Below are 27,084 nucleotides of genomic sequence, written 5' to 3' on the forward strand. Positions count from 1 at the left end.
CAGCCATTTTGAGTGGAGCTGGGAGAAGCTGGTCTAATCTGTCTCTGGTTATGTTTCCCAGCCAGGTCTTTGAAGAATATTTTCTCTGAAATACTGAAGCATTTCTGAAGCATTTCAGAGAAAAACATACCTGGCTGCAATTTTGCAGACAGACTCTGAATCATGCTTCCTGTGGTTTAGGCAGCATGATTACGATGATAGTTCGCTTTAAAGAGACTCTATAATTATCAATTTTGATGTATTCCAATAAGTGACCTATTGGTGGTGGTGCTCATCAGCATTTCTTTTGTCATCCCTGAGTTGGAAAGTCATTCTGTCCATCAAAAGTCAGTGTAAGAATACCATTTATAGGGGCACACCAGACCACCTATACACACCTTTAACAAACAAAGCCAATTAATTACCTGCTGCAGAGGCAAACATATCATTGGAGCAGCTGCACAGGGACTCTACAGGTAAGAAAGCCCATTTCTACCTCCAAATCAGCACACAGCTACTCTCACAGACCTAGTTATTGAACTACAAAAGGCCCATATGTTGTTCTTGCACAGGAGCCCTTGTCTGTCTGTGTCCGCCAGTGGCCTGACATGTAACACACAGACAGCTCGGATTCAGTGGGACCTAAATTTACACAGCTACTCTGTTTTCTGGTTTAAAGTTTTGAGAGAATAAAAGCAATTTTGTATGGTATAGACCCATCTTGTCTTATGACTCAAAAATGTCAAAGGATTCAGCTAATACTGATGGGCGGGGAAGTTTCACACTTCTACATAAACCCCAGCGGCTCTTATTGATGCATGATAATTTCTTTATTTGGGATACTATATAAGCTGGTCACATGATATAATAAAACAGAAACTTTCAGTACACAATACTTGCCTGTGCTGTATTGAGTTCTCCAAGCACTTGTAAAACAAATCTTATTAATTTGGAGTTCCAATAGCATAGACAGAGTGAATTTCATTCTCAAAGTGAAGAGACTAGAGCAAATGGACAAATATATTTTTATGAAGTTTCTACTTTCATACACCTTTAGGCCCCCTTCACACATCCGTAAAAATCACGCACGTGTTTCACGGATGTGTCAAAAGATGCGTTTTCCCCTCCGTGTGCCGTGTTTATGGCACTACGTGTGTTCTCCGTGTGTTATCACGGAGAACGGAACTTTCTGCTCACCTGTTCCTGGAGTCGCTGTCCGTGGTGCTGATCTTCGGTCTCCGGTCCTGCAGACTCCCTGCTGCTGCCACCGGCCGCAGTGAAGTGAATATTAAATGAGCATAATGAGAGGCGGTCAGCAGCAAGTGACAGCAGCGGCAGAGACAGGAGGGCCGGAGAAGGTGAGTAAAGATTTGTTATTTTTTTCTCTGACACGTGTGTTTCTCCCAGGGCCGCCATCAGGGCAATACTACTGAGACTGGTGTAGAGGGCCCGGTGAAGAGGGGGGACCCGGCTGAGCCAGGGACAATTACTTCGCTTTATTAAGCCCCAGGCCAGCCGTGCCCCCACCACTCTTCACCGCCCCCCAGTCACAGCCACAGCAGAGGACCCCAGCAGTGTTGCTTTTGACACTATACAAGTGGCTAATTTGCATGCATGCAAATTAGCCACATGTGCTGGAAATATCGGGTATGCAACTGTATACCCGGTATCTAGGGGGGGCTGGCGATGCATCTGCCCTGGGCGCAACTTTGAGGGGTGCGCTGTTGGGCTGCCTGATGCGGCAGTGTTAAAGTCTGGGCCCTGTAGTGGGAGTCGGTTATTCCCTGAGCACGGCTGTCACGCTGGGGCCCTTGCTCGCCCGTCAGTAATGAGGGCAATCTGACCTGTTGTCCGGAGCTCCAGGCTTCGGGGGGCCCTGGTCAGATCGCCCTCATTACACGCTGCCTGCCGGGCAGGGAGCGATACTGCAGCTCCGCACAGTCAGTACAGGCAGCGGAATGCAGGAATCTCTCCTCTGTTCTCTGCCCGACACTTTCTCTGTAACACATGCGCGTGCCCTGATGACGTCAGTACTGCACACGCGTGTGTCATTTCAAAAGTTCCCACCCGGCTGGCAGGAGAAGAAGTGGCCCAGCGGGAGCCTTCACGGAGAGAAGCAGTGGCGGGGGCCCCTAGGAGAATGGCACTGGCGCAGCCAGGGCCCATACAAGAGAACAAACAAAGGGGGGGGATTTTTCCAGCTCACCTGTTCTCCAACTCTTAGTAATCCTCCAAAGTGCACGAGCCTGCCGGTCAGTCCTAGCCAGTGTAACAGGCGAAAAAGTAATGAAAGAGTTGGCTCAGCACAAATCCAATAAAATATATAAAAAAAAAAAATTCTTTATTGATATTTCCTTAAAATAGTCATTCCTGGAAATACATCACACAAAGGTATGATCTGCATACAGGTGAAACTTTACGCATTTCGGACCTATATCATAAAAATAAAAAGGGACTTATGACCAAGGACCCTTTTGTTTTTATGATATAGGTCCGAAATGCGTAAAGTTTCACCTGTATGCAGATTATACCTTTGTGTGATGTATTTCCAGGAATGACTATTTTAAGGAAATATCAATAAAGAAATTTTGTTTTTTTTATATTTTATTGGATTTGTGCTGAGCCAACTCTTTCATCTCTTTTTCGCCCATACAAGAGAAGCAGCTCGGCAGGGGGCCCGTATAGAGGTGCCTGATGAAGGAGAGGTGAGTGGTCACTAATTAACTGAGGAGGGGCAATGAGGAGGAGAGGGTGGGGGGGGTTACTGGTGACTAATACTGGGGGTGTAGCAGTAGCTTAGCTACCGGGGGGTGGCAGGGGGGTGGTCGCTCCGAGCTGCTGCCTCCCAGGGCCATGTTAAAACAATTTTTTTTGTTTTGTTTTAAACTCCCATTTCCTTTTGCCATCTAGAAAATCCGGTGGTTTTTTTCAAGGGGGAGGGGAGAGGAGATTTAATACCTGAGCGCTGCAGAGGATAATCTGCTCCCATGCAGGACCTGCGATGACATCATGTCCATGTGACCCATGTGGGAGGAGCCAGAAGATATTTGAGTAGCTGTAGCAGATGAGGGCACATGACAGGTAATGAGTGAAGAGGAGAACATGGGGGGTGCTGAGTGTGACAAGAGAGGGGCAGAGTGTGATGGGCTCAGTGTGACAAGAGAGGTGCTGAGTGTGAGGGGCAGAGTGTGACAGAGATGGGCAGAGTGTGAGGGGCTCAGTGTGATGGGCTCAGTGTGACAAGAGACGTGCTGAGTGAGAGGGGCTGAGTGTGACAGAGATAGACAGAGTGTGAGTGAGAGGGGCTGTGTGTGACAAGAGAAGTGCTGTGTGTGATAGGCTCAGTGTGACAAGAGAGGTGCTGAGTGTGATGGGCTGAGTGTGACAAGAGAGGTGCTGAGTGTGAGGGGCTGAGTGTGAGGGGCTCAGTGTGACAAGAGAGGTGCTGAGTGTGATGGGCTGAGTGTGACAAGAGAGGTGCTGAGTGTGAGGGGCTGAGTGTGAGGGGCTCAGTGTGACAAGAGAGGTGCTGAGTGTGAGGGGCTGAGTGTGACAAGAGAGAGGCAGAGTGTGATGGGCTCAGTGTGACGAGAGGTGCTGAGTGTGGTGGGCTCAGTGTGTCAAGAGAGGTACCAAGTGTGATGATCTCAGTGTGTCAAGAGAGGTGCTGAGTGTGATGGGCTCAGTGTGATAAGAGAGGTGCTGAGTGTGACAAGAGAAGTGCTGAGTGTGAGGGGCTAAGTGTGACAGAGATGGGCAGAGTGTGAGGGGCTGTGTGTGACAAGAGAGGTGCAGAGTGTGAGGGGCTGTGTGTGACAAGAGAGGTGCTGAGTGTGAGGGGCTAAGTGTGACAAGAGAGGTGCTGAGTGTGACAGAGATGGGCAGAGTGTGAGGGGCTGTGTGTGACAAGAGAGGTGAAGAGTGTGATGGGCTGAGTGTGACAAGAGAGGTGCTGAGTCTGAGGGGCTGAGTGTGACAAGAGAAGTGCTGAGTGTGAGGGGCCAAGTGTGACAAGAGAGGCGCTGAGTGTGACAGAGATGGGCAGAGTGTGAGGGGCTGAGTGTGACAAGAGAGGTGCTGAGTGTGAGGTGCAGAGTGTGAAAGAGAGGGGCAGACTGTGAGGAGCAGAGTGTGACGGAGGGGGGAAGAGTGTGACGGAGGGGGGCAGGGTGTGACGAAGGGGGGCAGTATAGAGGGTGTATTATGGAAAGAGGCTGTGTAGGTGGTGTGTTATGGTGTTATGTAGAGCGGCAGTGTAGAAGGTGCATTATGGAGGGGTGGTGTAGAGGGTGTATTACAGAGAGGCGGTGTAGAGCGTGTATTATGGAGCAGGGAGGTGTAGAGAGTGTATTATGGAAGGAGGCGGTGTAGGTAGGTGGTGTGTCATGGTATTATGGAGAGGGGCGATGTAGAAGGTGCATTATGGAGAGGGGCAGGCGGTGTAGAGGGTGTATTATTACTTTTCTGAGGGAAATACTTCATTTTCTGGAACAACTTCAAGGGTGCTAAGACTTTTAGCCATGACTGTGTGTGTGTAGATTTTATATATATATATATATATATATATACTTTATAGGTTTGCAGGGTGGAGGTGGAGCTGGGGTGGAGCCTGGGTGGAGTCTCAAGGGGGCCCCATAATTTTGCCAGTATGGGGCCCTGAAATTCCTAGTGACGGCCCTGGTTTCTTCGGCGCGTGTCAAACGGGACTGCATCCACACTACATCCGTGTGGTATGGGTGCGGGCCGTGCGACACCCGTGCTGCCGGAGAAAAACGGACATGCATCCGCGTGGAGCACACGGGCACATGTCTGCTCCACACAGAGGCACGGGCCAATGCCTGCACACGTGCGTGCACATAAACCAATTGATTTTAATGGGTTTACGTGTGCCCGTGTCTCCGGTACATGCGGGCATGGACCTAGCACGTACCGGAGACACGTGCGTGTGAAGGGGGCCTTGAAGAAAAATAGCTTTACAGAATGGATATTTTTAGGGGTACAACCCAAAGGACACACAAATAAGAGAGGGAGTCTGCATGTAAAGAACATTAGTCATTCTCTTATATGGCCTAGCTAAGCGCAGATTCTTTTGTTGCTGGGTGAAATAGACTTTAGATTATTGAACATAACAGATAATAACATGTATGCGGATGTTATAATTTATTTCAGAATGTGAGGGAGATGAATCAATGTAAATATACAGTTTGCTATTCATTTATTGCTGCTGAGTTATAGAGATCAAATACAGAGATATGTTTAAGATACTCGGTATAGTTTATTGTTCAATAAACTCTTTTATATTAATACGGTACATTATGGTGGAAACAGTACAATGCATTGAGAATTGTGAGAGCATTTATCTCTATCTATAATGCTATATTATTACCTTGTTCTGTTGGTAGGTATGTGCCTAAGCTATAATGACTGAAATTACCTTGATTTCACGTCATTCACTCTAAGAAACCAAATGAAATATTGTATAGCAATTTTTTTTTTATCAATACATGCAGTAGGTCAATACAAAGATACAGTATACATATGGTATATAGATTTATTAGTTTTTAATGTTTTTCTCATCCAAAAATACCAGTTTTAACTTTCATCTTATTGATAAAGCCTATTGTTCTGGCAGATGTGAAGCAATATAAATGTAACAGGACCAGGAGAAAGCTGATGGTATGAACATTTCTAACAGATTTGTTCCTATACTGTGTAAATAAACCAGATATGGAGTTTGGATGCAGGGAACTGTATATTTTTCCTCTTCCATTCAGCCACTCCATAATTGTGGCTAATCACTTGTCATGATCTGGTATTGTATAAAAGGGCAGCGAGCTATCCACAAGCTGAAGGCTGTCTGTGCTCCTGTGGAACCTGCTGTGTGATTAAAGCCATTGTTTGTTTGGGATGTTGTGCACAGCTCTCTTGAATCACTACTTTCATGTATAGATAGCGGTCAGCTGACCTAGCATATTCTTTTTGTATGATTTGTGTTCTTCTTTATTATATACCGAGCCAATAAAACTTGGTTGCGGCCAGTTACACCAAAATTGCATGTTGAGAAATGACTTTGAATAGATGAAAGTGCCATCTTAAGCCTGCTTTACATGTTACGATTCTGCAAACGATATCGTATGTGATCGTAACCGCCCCCATCGTATGTGTGGCACGTTCAATTTTGTTGAATGTGCTGCACATACGATTAACCCCCGTCACACATACTTACCTGTCCATACAACCTCGATGTGGGTGGCGAACGTCCACTTCCTCGAGTGGGAGGGACGTTCGGCGTCACATCGACGTCAAGCGGCAGCCGGCCAAAAGAAGTGGAGGGGCGGAGATGAGCGGGATGTAAACATCCCGCCACCTCCTTCCTTCCACATAACCGGCCGGGAGCCGCAGGACCCAGGTAAGATCTGTTCATCGTTCCCGGGGTGTCACACACTGCGATGTGTGCTACCTCAGGTACAATGAACAATCTGACTTTCAATTCATGAGGAATGAACGACTTGTATGCGATGAACGTTCCACCGTTCATTCACAATCGCACGTAGCTGTTACACACTACAATGTACCTTACGATGCCGGATGTGCGTCACGTGACCACGCTGACACATCATAAGATATATTGTAGAGTGTAAAGTGGGCATTACTCCAGAAGCTAATACCTGAGATGTCATAATGTTTATTTTAAAAATGCAATAAGTTAGTTACATAATTAATACAGTTAAAAAATTGACATGTCCTTTAAGTTCAACCAAGGGATAGGAAAGGATAAGATAAGCGATTATGAACAGTCATAATTCATGAGCCTGTCTGCCCTAAAAGAGACAATTTTTCCCTCCAAATGCAAATTTTGAATCTATTGTACCAAACTTTCGGAACGCGTTACACATGCATTTATGTTATTTTCTCCTATATGTGAAGCATAAAATATATTATTCTTGACAAACACTATTCAAATACATTTCCGGACACTAAACTAGTTAACAAGTTGTGGCATTTATTCTAATTTTCTGAGATAATGACTTTTGGGTTTTCATTGGCTGTAAGCCATAATCATCAACATTAACAGAAATAAACACTTGAAATAGATCACTCTGTGTGTAATGAAAATAAATTAACTTTTTGCTGATGTTCTTTTTTATTGAGATGCACTTGTAGGTCTTTTTCCAAACTATGTAACCATGAGAGCCTTGGTCTTGCTCTCATAGAGTTACACTTAAGGGGGCTTTACACGCAGCGACATCGGTAACGAGATGTCGTTGGGGTCACGGAATTCGTGACACACATCCGACCTCGTTAGCGACGTTGTTGCGTGTAAAACGCACGATCGACCATTGACAATCAAAATTACTCACCTAATCATTGATCATTGACACGTCGTTCTAATCCCAAATATCGTTGCTGTTGCAGGACACAGGTTGTTCGTCATTCCTGCGGCAGCACACATTGCTATGTGTGACACCCCAGGAACGAGGAACAACATCATACCTGCGGCTGCCGGCAATTAGGAAGGAGAGAGGTGGGCGGGATGTTCCGGCCGCTTATCTCCACCCCTCTGCTTCTATTCGGCGGCCGCATAGTGACGCCGCTGTGACGCCGAACGAACCTCCCCGTTAGAAAGGAGACGGTTCGCCGGCCACAGCGACGTCGCTAGGCAGGTAAGTACGTGTGACGGGTCCTAGCGATGTTGTGTGCCACGGGTAGCGATTTGCCCGTGACACACAACCGTTGGGGGCGGTTGCTTTCACCAGCGACATTGCTAGCTATGTCGCTGTGTGTACATTGGCATTTAGAGTTTGTGACGCACCCTCTGACTTCTGGCCACTAACACATTATGGGCAAAAGATGGCACCGCAACACTGTAAAACAATGAAGTCGCCAGAAGGTGACTATATGACATGGATGTTTTTGATTGGCTGCTTTTTGTCTATGTACAGTGTACACAGAAAGCTGCCAATCAGTGGTATGGGCGGCGATATACAGAACTTAACATTAAGACAACTAGTAGATCTGCAGATAAAAGTTATTAAAGGGAAATTGTCACCAGGTTTTTGCCACCCAATCTGAGAGCAGCTTAATGAACAGACAGATATCCCGATTCCAGCTATGTGGCAGTTAGTGTAGTTTTGATAAAAGCACTGTTTAATCAGCACAGTAAGTTATCATTACAGGGCTAGTTGACCTGCTGCCAGGTAGTCCAGCATATTCATGAGCTCTGTATAATGGCTAGATGTGCAGAAGAGAAAACATTCATTTATCAAAATGACAAAAAACAGCTCAGTAACTGACACATCACTGGAATCAGGGTATCTGCCCCTATGTTATGCTGCTCTCAGAAGATGTAGCAAAAACCTGGTTACAGATTCACTTTAATCAAAACATTAACACCCAACAAACTCAGTGATTTATTGCTGGAATCAAGATCTCTGCCCCTACATCATGTTTCTCTCAAGCGGAGTAGCAATAACCTTGTAACAGGTTTCCATAATGTTCAAAGATGTGTTTCTGGTATCAAAAACAAAATGATGTATTGCAATTTTCCATACTGAGGACAGATTTACTAATCTTGTGCAATAGATTAATTGTCTGTGTAACAGACTCACTTTGCAGCTTTGTACCGTGTGTGACCTTCGCCATTGCTTTTAAGAGCTGAATGGTGGTGCTGCCAAGTGTCAGACCCCCAGCAATCTGATATTGATGACCTGTTGGACAGGCCTTTAACGAATGTGTCTCTATTTTACCCGTACATCATCATCATTCTTGAAATTCCATTTATTTGTTACGATATTAGAAGTATGAAAAGTTTAGCAGCAATATTTCATTTTTTAAATGAAATGTACAAGACCTATATGTTTAGGGACCACTTCACACGAATTTGAGGGGCCAACATGTAAGAAAACAAGCACGTAAGACCCCATTTTAAAATATACACCCCTTAATGTGTCCAAAACGACATTCAGAAAATGTGTTAACCCTTTAGGTGCTTTACCTAGAAGCAAGAAATTACACATTTCTTTTTTTAGCCCCAAAATTCTCATTCTCAAAAGGGTAAAAAGAGAAAATGAACCCAAAAGTTAGTCATGAAATGAGTACAAACTTACCCCATAAGCAGTGGAAAGCTAATATTTGAGCAAATGAAAAGTCTTGGAAGGGTAGGAGTGCTATTTGATTTATGGTGCTTACATTTGGCTGGAATTGAGTGTGGACACCATATTATATTTGTACAGCCCCCATTGTGTCAAAAAAGCAGAACCCCAATAAATGACCCCATTTTGGAAACTACAGAATCTATACACAGGTGTGAAGTCCATGTTGAACCTATACTAGTTTAACAGAATTTTATAATATTGGGTCATGAAAATTAGAGATTTCACTTTTCTTTTTTTCCATGGAAATGTTGCTTTAGCCCCAAATTTTACATTTTTCAGAAGAGTAATAAGAAAGATTTCTCAATAGATTGTGTATCAATTTCTCATGAGTATGCTTATGTAGCACCCCTGCAGTGACAGGTACCACAAATAAAGTTACAAGCCCTGTGGAAGCTTGAGTCTCAGACAACTGTGCCAGTAAACACAGCAGCACCTTTAGGACACATACACCCAGAACCAGGTTAGGAAACTCCCTAGCAACAGGTGACAGGGCTGGTTACTATTGGCTGATAGGCAGTCAACCTATAGGGAGAGACCTAGACCAGGGGGAGGGGCCTGTGGCCTGACAGGAAGTTGTCAGTAAAGAGAGAGTTGACAAGTGATGGCTGAAGTGAAAGGACCTGTGTTAGTAACAGCAAGCCACTACAGGAGGGGAGTAGCTGAGGAGTGTGTGACCAGGCTCCAGGAACCGTGGGAACCTGTGGGAGCAGGAATCCAGTGCCCTCAGTACTCCGCATGTGGCAGGGTCCAGATCCCCAGGACAGTTAGTTACTCCAGGTCGACTGTCAATTTTGCCAGGCGAGGGGGTCTCGAGGATCCTCCGCCATCAAGAAAACGTCATGCATCAGCAGCACAGAGAGGACCAGGACCAATAACTCTTAAATAGTCCTCACTGCCAGCGGTAGGACCCAGGCACGTGAGATGGACCTCCAAGTGTTTCAGGCCAGGGTTGACCACACCAGTAAAGAGTGCACAGGTGGACAAGTGGCCCAGGTCAAGCTGGCACAGAGTGACTGGACTCAGGCACATCTGGAATCCGGCACGTCCCCAGGCCACGTCACCAGCTGTGAGTAAAAAGACTGAACTGCAATTGCCCTGTCTGGACTACATTATTACTGCTGTGCCTCACACTATCCTCTACACTGACCACTGGGGCTCCAGCTCTACTCGCGGAGGGCCACACCATCAGCGTTGCCCCCACTGCATCAACCCCAGTCGGACTTGGCAGCGGCAGCCTCCACAATCACTGGCCGCATACCGCAAGTGGCATAGTCACACTCTCATTATAATCTCTATTTTATTTGAATCCTTTTTCTTTATCTTTTTTATTTATTCAGACCGAACCCCAGGGCCATGGGACTAGGCACTAGAGTTGAGCGCGGTTCTAGGTTCGAGGTTCTCCAATTCTAGGCTCGAGTGATTTTGGGGCCTGTTCTAGATCGAACTAGAACTCGAGCTTTTTGCAAAAGCTCGATAGTTCTAGAAACGTTCGATAATGGTTCTAGCAGCAAAAAAACAGCTAATTCCTAGCTGGCTTTCCGCTATAATAGTGTGAGTCACTCTGTGACTCACACTATTATGAAATTTCAGTGTATAGTGTGCGTGAACAGCGCCTTCAGATCACTGCTGTTTGTAAAATGGCGATCGCCATTTTTGTTTTTTTTTTCCTTGTCTTCCTTCCCTAAGCGCGCGCGTCTTGTGGGGCGGGCCAGCATGTCAGCCAATCCCAGACACACACACAGCTAAGTGGACTTTTAGCCAGAGAAGCAACGGCACGTGTGATAGGATGTCCATGTCACATGTCCCTGCATTATAAAACCGGACATTTTCCTCCAGCACGCCATTATCTGCCTTCTGCGTCGTGGCTATTGGACTTTTGTCTAGTCCCACTAGTGCAAAGACATTTGCAGCACGTCTGCCTGCATTGCACACTCCAACTCATGATAACTAAGCCATTATACTAGCAAACACACAGTGTACCTAGTGGCATCCTAAACGTGGCTATTGGACTTTTGTCTAGTCCCACTAGTGCAAAGATATTTGCAGCACGTCTGCCTGCATTGCACACTCCAACTCATTGTTACAAAGCCATTATACTAGCAAACACTCAGTGTACCTAGTGGTATCCTAAATGTGGCTATTGGACTTTTGTCTAGTCCCACTAGTGCAAAGATATTTGCAGCACGTCTGCCTGCATTGCACACTCAAACTCCTTATAACTAAGCCATTATACTAGTAAACACCGAGTGTACCTAGTGGCATCCTAAACGTAGCTATTGGACTTTTGTCTAGTCCCACTAGTGCAAAGATATTTGCAACACGTCTGCCTGCATTGCACACTCAAACTCATTGTTACTAAGCCATTATACTAGCAAACACTCAGTGAACCTAGTGGCATCCTAAACGTGGCTGTTGGACTTCTGTATCGTCCCACTAGTACAAAGATATTTGCAGCACGTCTGCCTGCATTGCACACTCAAACTCCTTATAACTAAGCCATTATACTAGCAAACACTGAGTGTACCTAGTGGAATCCGAAACGTGGCTATTGGACTTTTGTCTAGTCCCACTAGTGCAAAGATATTTGCAGCACGTCTGCCTGCATTGCACACTCCAACTCATTATAACTAAGCCATTATACTAGCAAACACTCAGTGAACCTAGTGGCATCCTAAACGTGGCTGTTGGACTTCTGTATCGTCCCACTAGTGCAAAGATATTTGCAGCACGTCTGCCTGCATTGCACACTCAAACTCCTTATAACTAAGCCATTATACTAGCAAACACTGAGTGTACCTGGTGGCATCCTAAACGTGGCTATTGGACTTTTGTCTAGTCCCACTAGTGCAAAGATATTTGCAGCACGTCTGCTTGCATTGCACACTCAAACTCCTTATAACTAAGCCATTATACTAGCAAACACTGAGTGTACCTAGTGGCATTTTTAAACGTGGCTATTGGACTTTTGTCTAGTCCCACTAGTGCAAAGATATTTGCAGCACGTCTGCTTGCATTGCACACTCAAACTCCTTATAACTAAGCCATTATACTAGCAAACACTGAGAGTACCTAGTGGCATCCTAAACGTGGCTATTGGACTTTTGTCTAGTCCCACTAGTGCAAAGATATTTGCAGCATGTCTGCCTGCATTGCACACTCCAACTCATTATAACTAAGCCATTATACTAGCAAACACTGAGTGTACCTAGTGGCATCCTAAACGTGGCTATTGGACTTTTGTCTAGTCCCACTAGTGCAAAGATATTTGCAGCACGTCTGCCTCCATTGCACACTCAAACTCCTTATAACTAAGCCATTATACTAGCAAACACTGAGTGTACCTAGTGGCATCCTAAACGTGGCTATTGGACTTTTGTCTAGTCCCACTAGTGCAAAGATATTTGCAGCACGTGTGCCTGCATTGCACACTCCAACTCATTATAACTAAGCCACTATACTAGCAAACACTCAGTGTACCTAGTGGCATCCTAAACGTGGCTATTGGACTTTTGTCTAGTCCCACTAGTGCAAAGATATTTGCAGCACGTCTGCCTGCATTGCACACTCAAACTCATTGTTACTAAGCCATTATACTAGCAAACACTCAGTGAACCTAGTGGCATCCTAAACGTGGCTGTTGGACTTCTGTATCGTCCCACTAGTGCAAAGATATTTGCAGCACGTCTGCCTGCATTGCACACTCCAACTCATTATAACTAAGCCATTATACTAGCAAACACTCAGTGTACCTAGTGGCATCCTAAACGTGGCTATTGGACTTTTGTCTAGTCCCACTAGTGCAAAGATATTTGCAGCACGTCTGCCTGCATTGCACACTCAAACTCATTGTTACTAAGCCATTATATTAGCAAACACTGAGTGTACCTAGTGGCATCCTAAACGTGGCTATTGGACTTTTGTCTAGTCCCACTAGTGCAAAGATATTTGCAGCACGTCTGCCTGCATTGCACACTCAAACTCCTTATAACTAAGCCATTATACTAGCAAAAACTGAGTGTACCTAGTGGCATCCTAAACGTGGCTATTGGACTTTTGTCTAGTTCCACTAGTGCAGAGATATTTGCAGCATGTCTGCCTGCATTGCACTCTCAAACTCCTTATAACTAAGCCATTATACTAGCAAACACTGAGTGTACCTAGTGGCATCCTAAACGTGGCTATTGGACTTTAATCTAGTCCCACTAGTGCAAAGATATTTGCAGCACGTCTGCCTGCATTGCACACTCAAACTCATTGTTACTAAGCCATTATACTAGCAAACACTGAGTGTACCTAGTGGCATCCTAAACGTGGCTATTGGACTTTTGTCTAGTCCCACTAGTGCAAAGATATTCGCAGCACGTCTGCCTGCATTGCACACTCTAACTCATTATAACAAAGCCATTATACTAGCAAACACTCAGTGTACCTAGTGGCATCCTAAACGTGGCTATTAGACTTTTGTCTAGTCCCACTAGTGCAAAGATATTTGCAGCACGTCTGCCTGCATTGCACACTCAAACTCATTGTTACTAATACATTATAATACCAAAAATTGAGTAAACTTAGTGGCATACAAGAAGTGGCTGTTGTACTCCATTAGTGCCCCACTGGTGCAAATCTATGTGCAGCACCTCTGCATGACACCCTCCTGCTCTGTTTTTAATAAGCTATAATGATAGCAAAAAATAATGCCATTTAGTGGCATCATAGAACTGGATGTTGTATTCCATTAGTGCCCCACTGGTGCCAAGCTATTTCTAGCACTTCTGCATGACACCTTCCTGCTCTGTTTTTAATAAGCTATAATGATTAGAGATGAGCGAACTGGTCCCGGTTCGGCTCGAGGCCGGTTCGCCGAACGGGGGTCCCGTTCGAGTTCGGATCGTCGAACGTTCGACGAACCGAACTCGAACGTATAGGCTAGAATGGGAGGCAATCACAAACACATAAAAATGCATGATAAATGTACACAAACAGTTAATAAACATTGCCATAACACTTACCGGTCCTCGCGATCCCTTCTGCACTCTGTCTCCTGCCGCTATTCCATCCGATGATCGCTGAATCCTCCCGGTGACCTGCACTGCCAGCAGAGATGCAGGACCTATCGTGACGTCAAAATAGCCATGTGACCAGTCATGTGGCTATTATCTCATTGGCTACAGACTGGTCACATGACTATGACACGTCATGTAGGACCTGCGAGTGCATCTCTCCGGTACACGATGCACATATGTGTATCGCCGTGTACCGGCGACATGCTCTAGCACACGGTCGACTCTCCGTTCCATTAGGGACCGGCTGACACAGCCGGTCATTAACGGAGATCACCGTTGCCATAGCAACGCAGTTAGCGGTGACGTCACCGCTAACCGCGGCTCCGAGAGCACCGTTGCTATGGTAACGCGTCTGTCAGCGTTACCGCTAGCAGCCAGCACTGATCACTCACGGAGTGAAGGCTGCACGCTGCTTCCCGATTGTAGTGATGATTGTAGTGAGGATGGAGGTTCCCCAGCCCCAAGTGATGAGCTGGTGAACCTCATCCTTCCTCACTACAATCGTCACTACTACTACACTAGTGATGATTGTAGTGAGGATGGATGTTCCCCAGCCCCAAGTGATGAGCTGGTGAATCTCATCCTTCCTCACTACAATCGTCACTACTACTACACTAGTGATGATTGTAGTGAGGATGGAGGTTCCCCAGCCCCAAGTGATGAGCTGGTGAATCTCATCCTTCCTCACTACAATCGTCACTACTACTACACTAGTGATGATTGTAGTGAGGATGGAGGTTCCCCAGCCCCAAGTGATGAGCTGGTGAATCTCATCCTTCCTCACTACAATCGTCACTACTACTACACTAGTGATGATTGTAGTGAGGATGGAGGTTCCCCAGCCCCAAGTGATGAGCTGGTGAATCTCATCCTCACTACAATCGTCACTACTACTACACTAGAAAGAAAGAAGACAGAAGAGCAGGATCGTGGAGGGCTGACAGGGGGTAATAAAGATGGAGTATCTAATGTGTCTGTGTATTTATTTCTATTAAAGTATTTTTTCTCTGTGTGGTGTTTTTTTTTAAAACCTTTATTGGAGATTCTTAATGGCCGGGTCAAACGTGCCTGACATTAAGAATCTCTGGCTTAATACTGGCTGGTAAAACAAAGCCAGTATTAACTCATGATTACCCAACAAGCCACCCGGCTCCAGGGCTGTTGGAAGAGTTGGATACAGCGCCAGATGATGTCGCTTCTATGAGAGCGCCATTTTCTGGGACGGCTGCGGACTGAAATCCGCAGCAGAGGCACCCACAAACCTCGGGCTAACCTGTGCTGCGGATTCCAATCCCCAGCTGCCTAGTTGTACCCGGCTGGACACAAAAATAGGGCGAAGCCCACGTCATTTGTTTTTTAATTATTTCATGAAATAAGTGAAATAATTAAAAAAAACGGGCTTCCCTATATTTTTGGTTCCCAGCCGGGTACAAATAGGCAACTGGGGGTTGGAGGCAGCCCGTGGCTGCCAGCTGTACCTGGCTAGCATACAAAAATATGGCGAAGCCCACGTCATTTTTTTGGTGGGCAAAAAAATTCTGCATACAGTCCTGGATGGAGTATGCTGAGCCTTGTAGTTCTGCAGCTGCTGTCTGCTCTTCTCCATACAGACAAACAGCAGCTGCAGAACTACAAGGCTCAGCATACTCCATCCAGGACTGTATGCAGAAGTTTTTTTCCCCCTGAAAAAATTATGTGGGCTTCGCCATATTTTTGTATGCTAGCCAGGTACAGCAGGCAGGTACGGCTGCCCCCAACCCCCAGTTGCCTATTTGTACCCGGCTGGGAACCAAAAATAAAGGGAAGCCCTTTTTTATTATTTCATGAATTTCATGAAATAATTAGAAAACAAATGACGTAGGCTTCGCCCCATTTTTGTGTCCAGCCAGGTACAACTAGGTAGCTGGGGATTGGAATCCGCAGCACAGGTTGGCCTGAGCTTTCTGGGCCCCACTGCTGCGAATTGCAGTCTGCAGCCGCCTCAGAAAATGGGATTTTCATAGAAGCGCCATATTCTGGCACTGTATCCAACTCTTCCAGCACCTGCCTGCTATACCTGGCTAGCATACAAAAATATGGCGAAGCTCACGTCCTTTTTTTTGGCAAAAAAAATAAAAAATGCTTCCCTGGATTTTCCATTGCCAGTGAAGGTAACACCAAGCAGTGGGGGTTAGCAGCCAGTAGCTGCTTGGATTACCCTTAGCTAGCAATACAAAAAATGCAGCGGGAGCCCATATTTATTTTTTTTAATTATTTATATAAATAACTAAAAATAAAATGGGCTTCCCTGTATTTTGATTGCTGGACATCACAGTGCTTTAAAAATAAATCTTTAAAAAAATGACGTAGCGCTCCGCAATATTTTTGATACTCAGCGCAGATAAAGCAGACAGCTATGGGTTGCCACCCCCATCTGCCTGCCGTTACCTTGGTTGGCAATCAAAATACAGGGAAGCCCATTAATTTTTTCTATTTAAAAAATAGTTAAAAAAAAAAAAATGACGTTGGGTCCCCCCATTTTTGATAGCCAGCTAGGGTAAAGCAGACGGCTGTAGCCTGAAAACCACAGCTGGCAGCTTTACCGTGGTTGGGGATCCAATGTGGAGGTCCCCTCAGGCTCTTTTTTATAATTATTTTATAAATATTAATAATTACACAAAAAAAGTAGGGTCCCCTCCAAATTGGATCACCAGCCAAGGTAAAGCGGACAGCTGTGGTCTGGTATTCTCAGGGTGGGAAGGTCCATAGTTATTGGGCCTTCACAGCCTAAAAATAGCAGGCCGCAGGCACCCCAGACGTGGCGCATCCACTAGATGCGCCAATCCTGGCGCTTCACCCCAGCTCATCCCGTGCCCTGGTGCAGTGGCAAACGGGGTAATAAATCGGGTTGATACTAGCTGTAAAGTCACCTGAGATCAAGCCCAGCAGTTTGTGATGTCATGGCGTCTATTAGATACCCAACATCATAAACTGTCAGTACTAGCAAAAACAAAAAATCGACAAAAGAAATTTATTTGAAAAAACAGTCCCCAAAACATTTCCTCTTTCACCAATTTATTGTAAGAAAAAAAATAAAGGGGTCCCACGACGACTCTGGACCATCTAGAATATGGGGGGGAGACACTCAGGGAACGTATCCCCCATTTTCTAGGAGTGCGGACCCTTCATGTGAGGAGTGTGGGTGCAATGAATCTGCACTCACTCTCCCCGGGTCCACAGCAGCAGAGTCCATGTCGTAATGGTTGCTACCAAAGCTGCAATGCCCTGCTCATGAGGTAAGGGCATGCCTAATCAGGAGAACTACTGTAGAGGAAGCTCTGCTCACTGGTATATAGGTGCTCAGAGGTAATAATAGATAAAATTAGTGAGTAACCTCGGCACTCTAAATCTCCCAGACTAAGTCAGTAAGTCCCAATGGATAGTAATGCAAAATCACTCTTTATTGGTCCGTATTAAGAACATTTTTTTTTTCATAAGCATATATGTTTTTGTCCAAAACAAGTTACAATTGACGTTTCGGCCTGAGCCTTCGTCAGATTGGACTTATCTGCATGTAATCATGAAAAATGACAATAATCAGTATCACATAAGAGTGAGAGAACAATAACATAAACTCGAACAATGTAGAGGTACAATTGGCATGCAGCAAAAAAATTGCAACACAGCAAGAAATGAAACACATGATACAAATGTCAGAATACAGTACAAGGACAATATAGTAATGACAAATATGGGGTCAGAGTAGACTTAGACAGCTCTGGTACGAAAGAGATGTCAATCATAAAGTAACATGTGCAGTAGGTGTAGAGCTACAGTATGCATGGCAGAGCTAATGGGTAGACCGACCATAGAAAAAGAACGGAGAAAAAGTGGAGAAAAAGTGGAGAAAAAGTGGAGAAAAAAATGGAGAAACAGTGGAGAAAAAGTGGAGAATAAGTGGAGAATAAGTGGAGAATAAGTGGAGAAAAAGTGGAGAAAAAGTGGAGAAAAAGTGGAGAAAAAAATGGAGAAAAAGTGGAGAAAAAGTGGAGAATAAATGGAGAAAAAGTGGAGAAAAAGTGGAGAATAAGTGGAGAATAAGTGGAGAAAAAGTGGAGAAAAAGTGGAGAAAAAGTGGAGAAAAAGTGGAGAAAAAAATGGAGAAAAAGTGGAGAAAAAGTGGAGAATAAATGGAGAAAAAGTGGAGAAAAAGTGGAGAATAAGTGGAGAAAAAGTGGAGAAAAAGTGGAGAAAAAAATGGAGAAAAAGTGGAGAAAAAGTGGAGAATAAATGGAGAAAAAGTGGAGAAAAAATGGAGAAAAAGTGGAGAATAAGTTGAAAAAAAGTGGAGAAAAAGTTGAGAAAAAAAATGGAGAGAAAGTGGAGAATAAATGGAGAAAAAGTGGAGAAAAAGTGGAGAAAAAGTGGAGAATAAGTGGAGAATAAGTGGAGAAAAAGTTGAGAAAAAAATGGAGAAAAAGTGGAGAAAAAGTGGAGAATAAATGGAGAAAAAAATGGAGAAAAAGTGGAGAATAAGTGGAGAAAAAGTGGAGAAAAAGTGGAGAATAAGTGAAGAAAAAGTGAAGAAAAAGTGGAGAAAAAAATGGAGAAAAAGTGGAGAAAAAGTGGAGAATAAATGGAGAAAAAGTGGAGAAAAAGTGGAGAAAAAATGGAGAAAAAGTGGAGAAAAAGTGGAGAATAAATGGAGAAAAAGTGGAGAAAAAGTGGAGAAAAAAATGGAGAAAAAGTGGAGAAAAAGTGGAGAATAAGTGGAGAATAAATGGAGAAAAAGTGGAGAAAAAGTGGAGAAAAAGTGGAGAATAAGTGGAGAAAAAGTGGAGAATAAGTTGAGAAAAAGTGGAGAAAAAGTGGAGAAAAAGTGGAGAAAAAAAATGGAGAAAAAATGGAGAAAAAGTGGAGAAAAAGTGGAGAATAAATGGAGAATAAGTGGAGAAAAAGTGGAGAAAAAGTGGAGAAAAAGTGGAGAAAAAGTGGAGAAAAAGTGGAGAAAAAAATGGAGAAAAAGTGGAGAAAAAGTGAAGAATAAATGGAGAAAAAGTGGAGAAAAAAGTGGAGAAAAAAATGGAGAAAAAGTGGAGAAAAAGTGGAGAATAAGTGGAGAAAAAGTGGAGAAAAAGTGGAGAATAAGTGGAGAATAAGTGGAGAAAAAGTGGAGAAAAAGTGGAGAAAGAGTGGAGAAAAAGTGGAGAAAAAGTGGAGAAAAGTGGAGAAAAAGTGGAGAATAAGTGGAGAAAAAGTGGAGAAAAAGTGGAGAAAAAGTGGAGAATAAGTGGAAAAAAAGTGGAGAAAAAAATGGAGAAAAAGTGGAGAATAAGTGGAGAAAAAGTGGAGAATAAGTGGAGAAAAAGTGGAGAAAAAGTGGAGAAAAAGTGGAGAAAAAAATGGAGAAAAAGTGGAGAAAAAGTGGAGAATAAATGGAGAAAAAGTGGAGAAAAAGTGGAGAATAAGTGGAGAAAAAGTGGAGAAAAAGTGGAGGAAAAAGTGGAGAAAAAAATGGAGAAAAAGTGGAGAAAAAGTGGAGAATAAATGGAGAAAAAGTGGAGAAAAAGTGGAGAAAAAAATGGAGAAAAAGTGGAGAAAAAGTGGAGAATAAGTGGAGAATAAATGGAGAAAAAGTGGAGAAAAAGTGGAGAATAAGTGGAGAATAAGTGAAGAATAAGTGGATAATAAGTGGAGAAAAAGTGGAGAAAAAGTGGAGAAAAAGTGGAGAAAAAAATGGAGAAAAAGTGGAGAAAAAGTGGAGAATAAATGGAGAAAAAGTGGAGAAAAAGTGGAGAATAAGTGGAGAAAAAGTGGAGAAAAAGTGGAGAAAAAAATGGAGAAAAAGTGGAGAAAAAGTGGAGAATAAATGGAGAAAAAGTGGAGAAAAAGTGGAGAATAAGTGGAGAAAAAGTGGAGAAAAAGTGGAGAAAAAAATGGAGAAAAAGTGGAGAAAAAGTGGAGAATAAATGGAGAAAAAGTGGAGAAAAAGTGGAGAAAAAGTGGAGAAAAAATGGAGAAAAAGTGGAGCACCCTTTGGTGCCTTTCATGTGGCACTAAGGGGTGCTTAGCTTTGTATTTAGCCAAAAAAATGAAAAAAAAAAATGACGTAGCGCTCCGCGGTATTTTTGATTCTCAGCGCAGATAAAGCAGACAGCTATGGGTTGCCACCCCCATCTGCCTGCCGTTACCTTGGTTGGCAATCAAAATACAGGGAAGCCCATTAATTTTTTCTATTTAAAAAATAGTTAAAAAAAAAAATGACGTTGGGTCCCCCCATTTTTGATAGCCAGCTAGGGTAAAGCAGACGGCTGTAGCCTGAAAACCACAGCTGGCAGCTTTACCGTGGTTGGGGATCCAATGTGGAGGTCCCCTCAGGCTCTTTTTTATAATTATTTTATAAATATTAATAATTACACAAAAAAGTAGGGTCCCCTCCAAATTGGATCACCAGCCAAGGTAAAGCGGACAGCTGTGGTCTGGTATTCTCAGGGTGGGAAGGTCCATAGTTATTGGGCCTTCACAGCCTAAAAATAGCAGGCCGCAGGCACCCCAGACGTGGCGCATCCACTAGATGCGCCAATCCTGGCGCTTCACCCCAGCTCATCCCGTGCCCTGGTGCAGTGGCAAACGGGGTAATAAATCGGGTTGATACTAGCTGTAAAGTCACCTGAGATCAAGCCCAGCAGTTTGTGATGTCATGGTGTCTATTAGATACCCAACATCATAAACTGTCAGTACTAACAAAAACAAAAAATCGACAAAAGAAATTTATTTGAAAAAACAGTCCCCAAAACATTTCCTCTTTCACCAATTTATTGTAAGAAAAAAAATAAAGGGGTCCCACGACGACTCTGGACCGTCTAGAATATGGGGGGGAGACACTCAGGGAACGTATCCCCCATTTTCTAGGAGTGCGGACCCTTCATGTGAGGAGTGTGGGTGCAATGAATCTGCACTCACTCTCCCCGGGTCCACAGCAGCAGAGTCCATGTCGTAATGGTTGCTACTAAAGCTGCAATGCCCTGCTCATGAGGTAAGGGCATGCCTAATCAGGAGAACTACTGTAGAGGAAGCTCTGCTCACTGGTATATAGGTGCTCAGAGGTAATAATAGATAAAATTAGTGAGTAACCTCGGCACTCTAAATCTCCCAGACTAAGTCAGTAAGTCCCAATGGATAGTAATGCAAAATCACTCTTTATTGGTCCGTATTAAGAACATTTTTTTTTCATAAGCATATATGTTTTTGTCCAAAACAAGTTACAATTGACGTTTCGGCCTGAGCCTTCGTCAGATTGGACTTATCTGCATGTAATCATGAAAAATGACAATAATCAGTATCACATAAGAGTGAGAGAACAATAACATAAACTCGAACAATGTAGAGGTACAATTGGCATGCAGCAAAAAAATTGCAACACAGCAAGAAATGAAACACATGATACAAATGTCAGAATACAGTACAAGGACAATATAGTAATGACAAATATGGGGTCAGAGTAGACTTAGACAGCTCTGGTACGAAAGAGATGTCAATCATAAAGTAACATGTGCAGTAGGTGTAGAGCTACAGTATGCATGGCAGAGCTAATGGGTAGACCGACCATAGAAAAAGAACGGAGAAAAAGTGGAGAAAAAGTGGAGAAAAAGTGGACAATAAGTGGAGAAAAAGTGGAGAAAAAGTGGAGAAAAAGTGGAGAAAAAGTGGAGAAAAAAATGGAGAAAAAGTGGAGAAAAAGTGGAGAATAAATGGAGAAAAAGTGGAGAAAAAGTGGAGAAAAAAATGGAGAAAAAGTGGAGAAAAAGTGGAGAATAAATGGAGAAAAAGTGGAGAATAAGTGGAGAAAAAGTGGAGAAAAAGTGGAGAAAAAAATGGAGAAAAAGTGGAGAAAAAGTGGAGAATAAATGGAGAAAAAGTGGAGAAAAAGTGGAGAAAAAAATGGAGAAAAAGTGGAGAAAAAGTGGAGAATAAGTGGAGAAAAAGTGGAGAAAAAGTGGAGAAAAAGTGGAGAAAAAGTGGAGAATAAGTGGAAAAAAAGTGGAGAAAAAAATGGAGAAAAAGTGGAGAATAAGTGGAGAAAAAGTGGAGAATAAGTGGAGAAAAAGTGGAGAAAAAGTGGAGAAAAAGTGGAGAAAAAAATGGAGAAAAAGTGGAGAATAAATGGAGAAAAAGTGGAGAAAAAGTGGAGAATAAGTGGAGAAAAAGTGGAGAAAAAGTGGAGGAAAAAATGGAGAAAAAAATGGAGAAAAAGTGGAGAAAAAGTGGAGAATAAATGGAGAAAAAGTGGAGAAAAAGTGGAGAAAAAAATGGAGAAAAAGTGGAGAAAAAGTGGAGAATAAATGGAGAAAAAGTGGAGAAAAAGTGGAGAAAAAAATGGAGAAAAAGTGGAGAAAAAGTGGAGAATAAGTGGAGAATAAATGGAGAAAAAGTGGAGAAAAAGTGGAGAAAAAGTGGAGAATAAGTGGAGAATAAGTGGAGAATAAGTGGAGAAAAAGTGGAGAAAAAGTGGAGAAAAAGTGGAGAATAAGTGGAAAAAAAGTGGAGAAAAAAATGGAGAAAAAGTGGAGAATAAGTGGAGAAAAAGTGGAGCATAAGTGGAGAAAAAGTGGAGAAAAAGTGGAGAAAAAGTGGAGAAAAAAATGGAGAAATGTGGAGAAAAAGTGGAGAATAAATGGAGAAAAAGTGGAGAAAAAGTGGAGAATAAGTGGAGAAAAAGTGGAGAAAAAGTGGAGGAAAAAGTGGAGAAAAAAATGGAGAAAAAGTGGAGAAAAAGTGGAGAATAAATGGAGAAAAAGTGGAGAAAAAGTGGAGAAAAAAAATGGAGATAAAGTGGAGAAAAAGTGGAGAATAAGTGGAGAATAAATGGAGAAAAAGTGGAGAAAAAGTGGAGAATAAGTGGAGAATAAGTGGAGAATAAGTGGATAATAAGTGGAGAAAAAGTGGAGAAAAAGTGGAGAAAAAGTGGAGAATAAGTGGAGAATAAATGGAGAAAAAGTGGAGAAAAAGTGGAGAAAAAGTGGAGAATAAGTGGAGAATAAGTGGAGAATAAGTGGAGAAAAAGTGGAGAAAAAGTGGAGAAAAAGTGGAGAAAAAAATGGAGAATAAGTGGAGAAAAAGTGGAGAATAAATGGAGAAAAAGTGGAGAAAAAGTGGAGAATAAGTGGAGAAAAAGTGGAGAAAAAGTGGAGAAGAAAATGGAGAAAAAGTGGAGAAAAAGTGGAGAATAAATGGAGAAAAAGTGGAGAAAAAGTGGAGCAAAAGTGGAGAAAAAGTGGAGAAAAAGTGGAGAAAAAATGGAGAAAAAGTGGAGAAAAAGTGGAGAATAAATGGAGAAAAAGTGGAGAAAAAGTGGAGAAAAAGTGGAGAAAAAATGGAGAAAAAGTGGAGCACCCTTTGGTGCCTTTCATGTGGCACTAAGGGGTGCTTAGCTTTGTATTTAGCCAAAAAAATGAAAAAAAAAATGACGTAGCGCTCCGCGGTATTTTTGATTCTCAGCGCAGATAAAGCAGACAGCTATGGGTTGCCACCCCCATCTGCCTGCCGTTACCTTGGTTGGCAATCAAAATACAGGGAAGCCCATTAATTTTTTCTATTTAAAAAATAGTTAAAAAAAAAAAATGACGTTGGGTCCCCCCATTTTTGATAGCCAGCTAGGGTAAAGCAGACGGCTGTAGCCTGAAAACCACAGCTGGCAGCTTTACCGTGGTTGGGGATCCAATGTGGAGGTCCCCTCAGGCTCTTTTTTATAATTATTTTATAAATATTAATAATTACACAAAAAAAGTAGGGTCCCCTCCAAATTGGATCACCAGCCAAGGTAAAGCGGACAGCTGTGGTCTGGTATTCTCAGGGTGGGAAGGTCCATAGTTATTGGGCCTTCACAGCCTAAAAATAGCAGGCTGCAGGCACCCCAGATGTGGCGCATCCACTAGATGCGCCAATCCTGGCGCTTCACCCCAGCTCATCCCGTGCCCTGGTGCAGTGGCAAACGGGGTAATAAATCGGGTTGATACTAGCTGTAAAGTCACCTGAGATCAAGCCCAGCAGTTTGTGATGTCATGGTGTCTATTAGATACCCAACATCATAAACTGTCAGTACTAACAAAAACAAAAAATCGACAAAAGAAATTTATTTGAAAAAACAGTCCCCAAAACATTTCCTCTTTCACCAATTTATTGTAAGAAAAAAAATAAAGGGGTCCCACGACGACTCTGGACCGTCTAGAATATGGGGGGGAGACACTCAGGGAACGTATCCCCCATTTTCTAGGAGTGCGGACCCTTCATGTGAGGAGTGTGGGTGCAATGAATCTGCACTCACTCTCCCCGGGTCCACAGCAGCAGAGTCCATGTCGTAATGGTTGCTACCAAAGCTGCAATGCCCTGCTCATGAGCTAAGGGCATGCCTAATCAGGAGAACTACTGTAGAGGAAGCTCTGCTCACTGGTATATAGGTGCTCAGAGGTAATAATAGATAAAATTAGTGAGTAACCTCGGCACTCTAAATCTCCCAGACTAAGTCAGTAAGTCCCAATGGATAGTAATGCAAAATCACTCTTTATTGGTCCGTATTAAGAACATTTTTTTTTCATAAGCATATATGTTTTTGTCCAAAACAAGTTACAATTGACGTTTCGGCCTGAGCCTTCGTCAGATTGGACTTATCTGCATGTAATCATGAAAAATGACAATAATCAGTATCACATAAGAGTGAGAGAACAATAACATAAACTCGAACAATGTAGTGGTACAATTGGCATGCAGCAAAAAAATTGCAACACAGCAAGAAATGAAACACATGATACAAATGTCAGAATACAGTACAAGGACAATATAGTAATGACAAATATGGGGTCAGAGTAGACTTAGACAGCTCTGGTACGACAGAGATGTCAATCATAAAGTAACATGTGCAGTAGGTGTAGAGCTACAGTATGCATGGCAGAGCTAATTGGTAGACCGACCATAGAAAAAGAACGGAGAAAAAGTGGAGAAAAAGTGGAGAATAAGTGGAGAAAAAGTGGAGAAAAAGTGGAGAAAAAGTGGAGAAAAAGTGGAGAAAAAAATGGAGAAACAGTGGAGAAAAAGTGGAGAATAAGTGGAGAATAAGTGGAGAATAAGTGGAGAAAAAGTGGAGAAAAAGTGGAGAAAAAAATGGAGAAAAAGTGGAGAAAAAGTGGAGAATAAATGGAGAAAAAGTGGAGAAAAAGTGGAGAATAAGTGGAGAAAAAGTGGAGAAAAAGTGGAGAAAAAGTGGAGAAAAAGTGGAGAAAAAGTGGAGAAAAAAATGGAGAAAAAGTGGAGAAAAAGTGGAGAATAAATGGAGAAAAAGTGGAGAAAAAGTGGAGAATAAGTGGAGAAAAAGTGGAGAAAAAGTGGAGAAAAAAATGGATTAAAAGTGGAGAAAAAGTGGAGAATAAATGGAGAAAAAGTGGAGAAAAAGTGGAGAATAAGTGGAGAAAAAGTGGAGAAAAAGTGGAGAAAAAAATGGAGAAAAAGTGGAGAAAAAGTGGAGAATAAATGGAGAAAAAGTGGAGAAAAAGTGGAGAAAAAGTGGAGAAAAAATGGAGAAAAAGTGGAGCACCCTTTGGTGCCTTTCATGTGGCACTAAGGGGTGCTTAGCTTTGTATTTAGCCAAAAAAATGAAAAAAAAAAAATGACGTAGGGTTCCCCCTAGTTTTGTAGCCAGCTAGGGTAAAGCAGACGGCTGCAGCCTGCAGACCACAGCTGGCAACCTCACCTTGGCTGGTAATCCAAAACTGAGGGCACCCCACGCTGTTATTTTAAATTAAATAAATAATTTAAAAAAAAAAAACACGTAGGGGTCCCCCAAAATTGGATCACCAGCCAAGGTAAAGCAGACAGCTGGGGCCTGATATTCTCAGACTAGGGAGGTCCATGGTTATTGGACTCTCCCAAGCCTAAAATTAGCAGGCCGCAGCCGCCCCAGAAGTGGCGCATCCATTAGATGCGCCAATCCTGGTGCTTCGCCCCAGCTCATCCCGCGCCCTGGTGCGGTGGCAAACGGGGTAATATATGGGGTTAATACCAGATGTGTAATGTCACCTGGCATCAAGCCCTGGGGTTGGTGAGGTCAGGCGTCTATCAGATACCCGACATCACCAACCCAGTCAGTAATAAAAAAAAATAGACGACAAACACATTTTTATTTGAAAAAACACTCCCCAAAACATTCCCTCTTTAACCAATTTATTAGAAAGAAAAACAAATCCAGGTCTGGTGTAATCCAAGGGGTTGCCATGACGATCCACACTGTCCCAGTCAATGAAGAGCAGGATGTTCCCCATTGGCTGGGAGAGCAATGTAGTGACCTGAGCTAACATCAATGGGTCAGCCCAGGTCACTGCAGGGCATGACAAGTGCTGCTGTCAGCGAGGTACATTACCTGCGCTGATCTCCAGCACACTGACAGCCCCTGTCACTGAGGTCAATGACCGGCGCCTTCACATCAAGTATCGCGAGAGGTCCGTGACGTCACCGCCAGTGTCAGTCTCGGGTCGGAAGCGACAGGTGATGTGACAAGCGGCGGCCATGGAGGACAGTGACAGCGCTGAGGTCGGGATGGCGGGACTTCATCACCGCAGGTAAGCCGAGCGGGGGGCGGGGGGTGCGTGTGTGAGAGTGTGTGTGTGTGTGTGTGTGTGTGTGTATGTATGTATACATGCCGCGGGCAGGAGCGGGCGGAGCGAGCTGAGCGGGAAGTGTGGGCTTCCTGCACGTAACTAAGATAAACATCGGGTTAGTAACCACAGCGCTTTGCTTGGATACCCGATGTTTATCTTGGTTACCAGCTTGTGGCAGGCTGCCAGCGATGGCTCCTGCACACTGTAGCTGGGAGGGGGGAGGCTGTGCGTGAGTGAGAGTGTGTGTGTATATGTATGTATACA

The sequence above is a fragment of the Anomaloglossus baeobatrachus genome, chromosome 6, assembly GCF_048569485.1.
Source record: "Anomaloglossus baeobatrachus isolate aAnoBae1 chromosome 6, aAnoBae1.hap1, whole genome shotgun sequence".
Taxonomy (NCBI): domain Eukaryota; kingdom Metazoa; phylum Chordata; class Amphibia; order Anura; family Aromobatidae; genus Anomaloglossus; species Anomaloglossus baeobatrachus.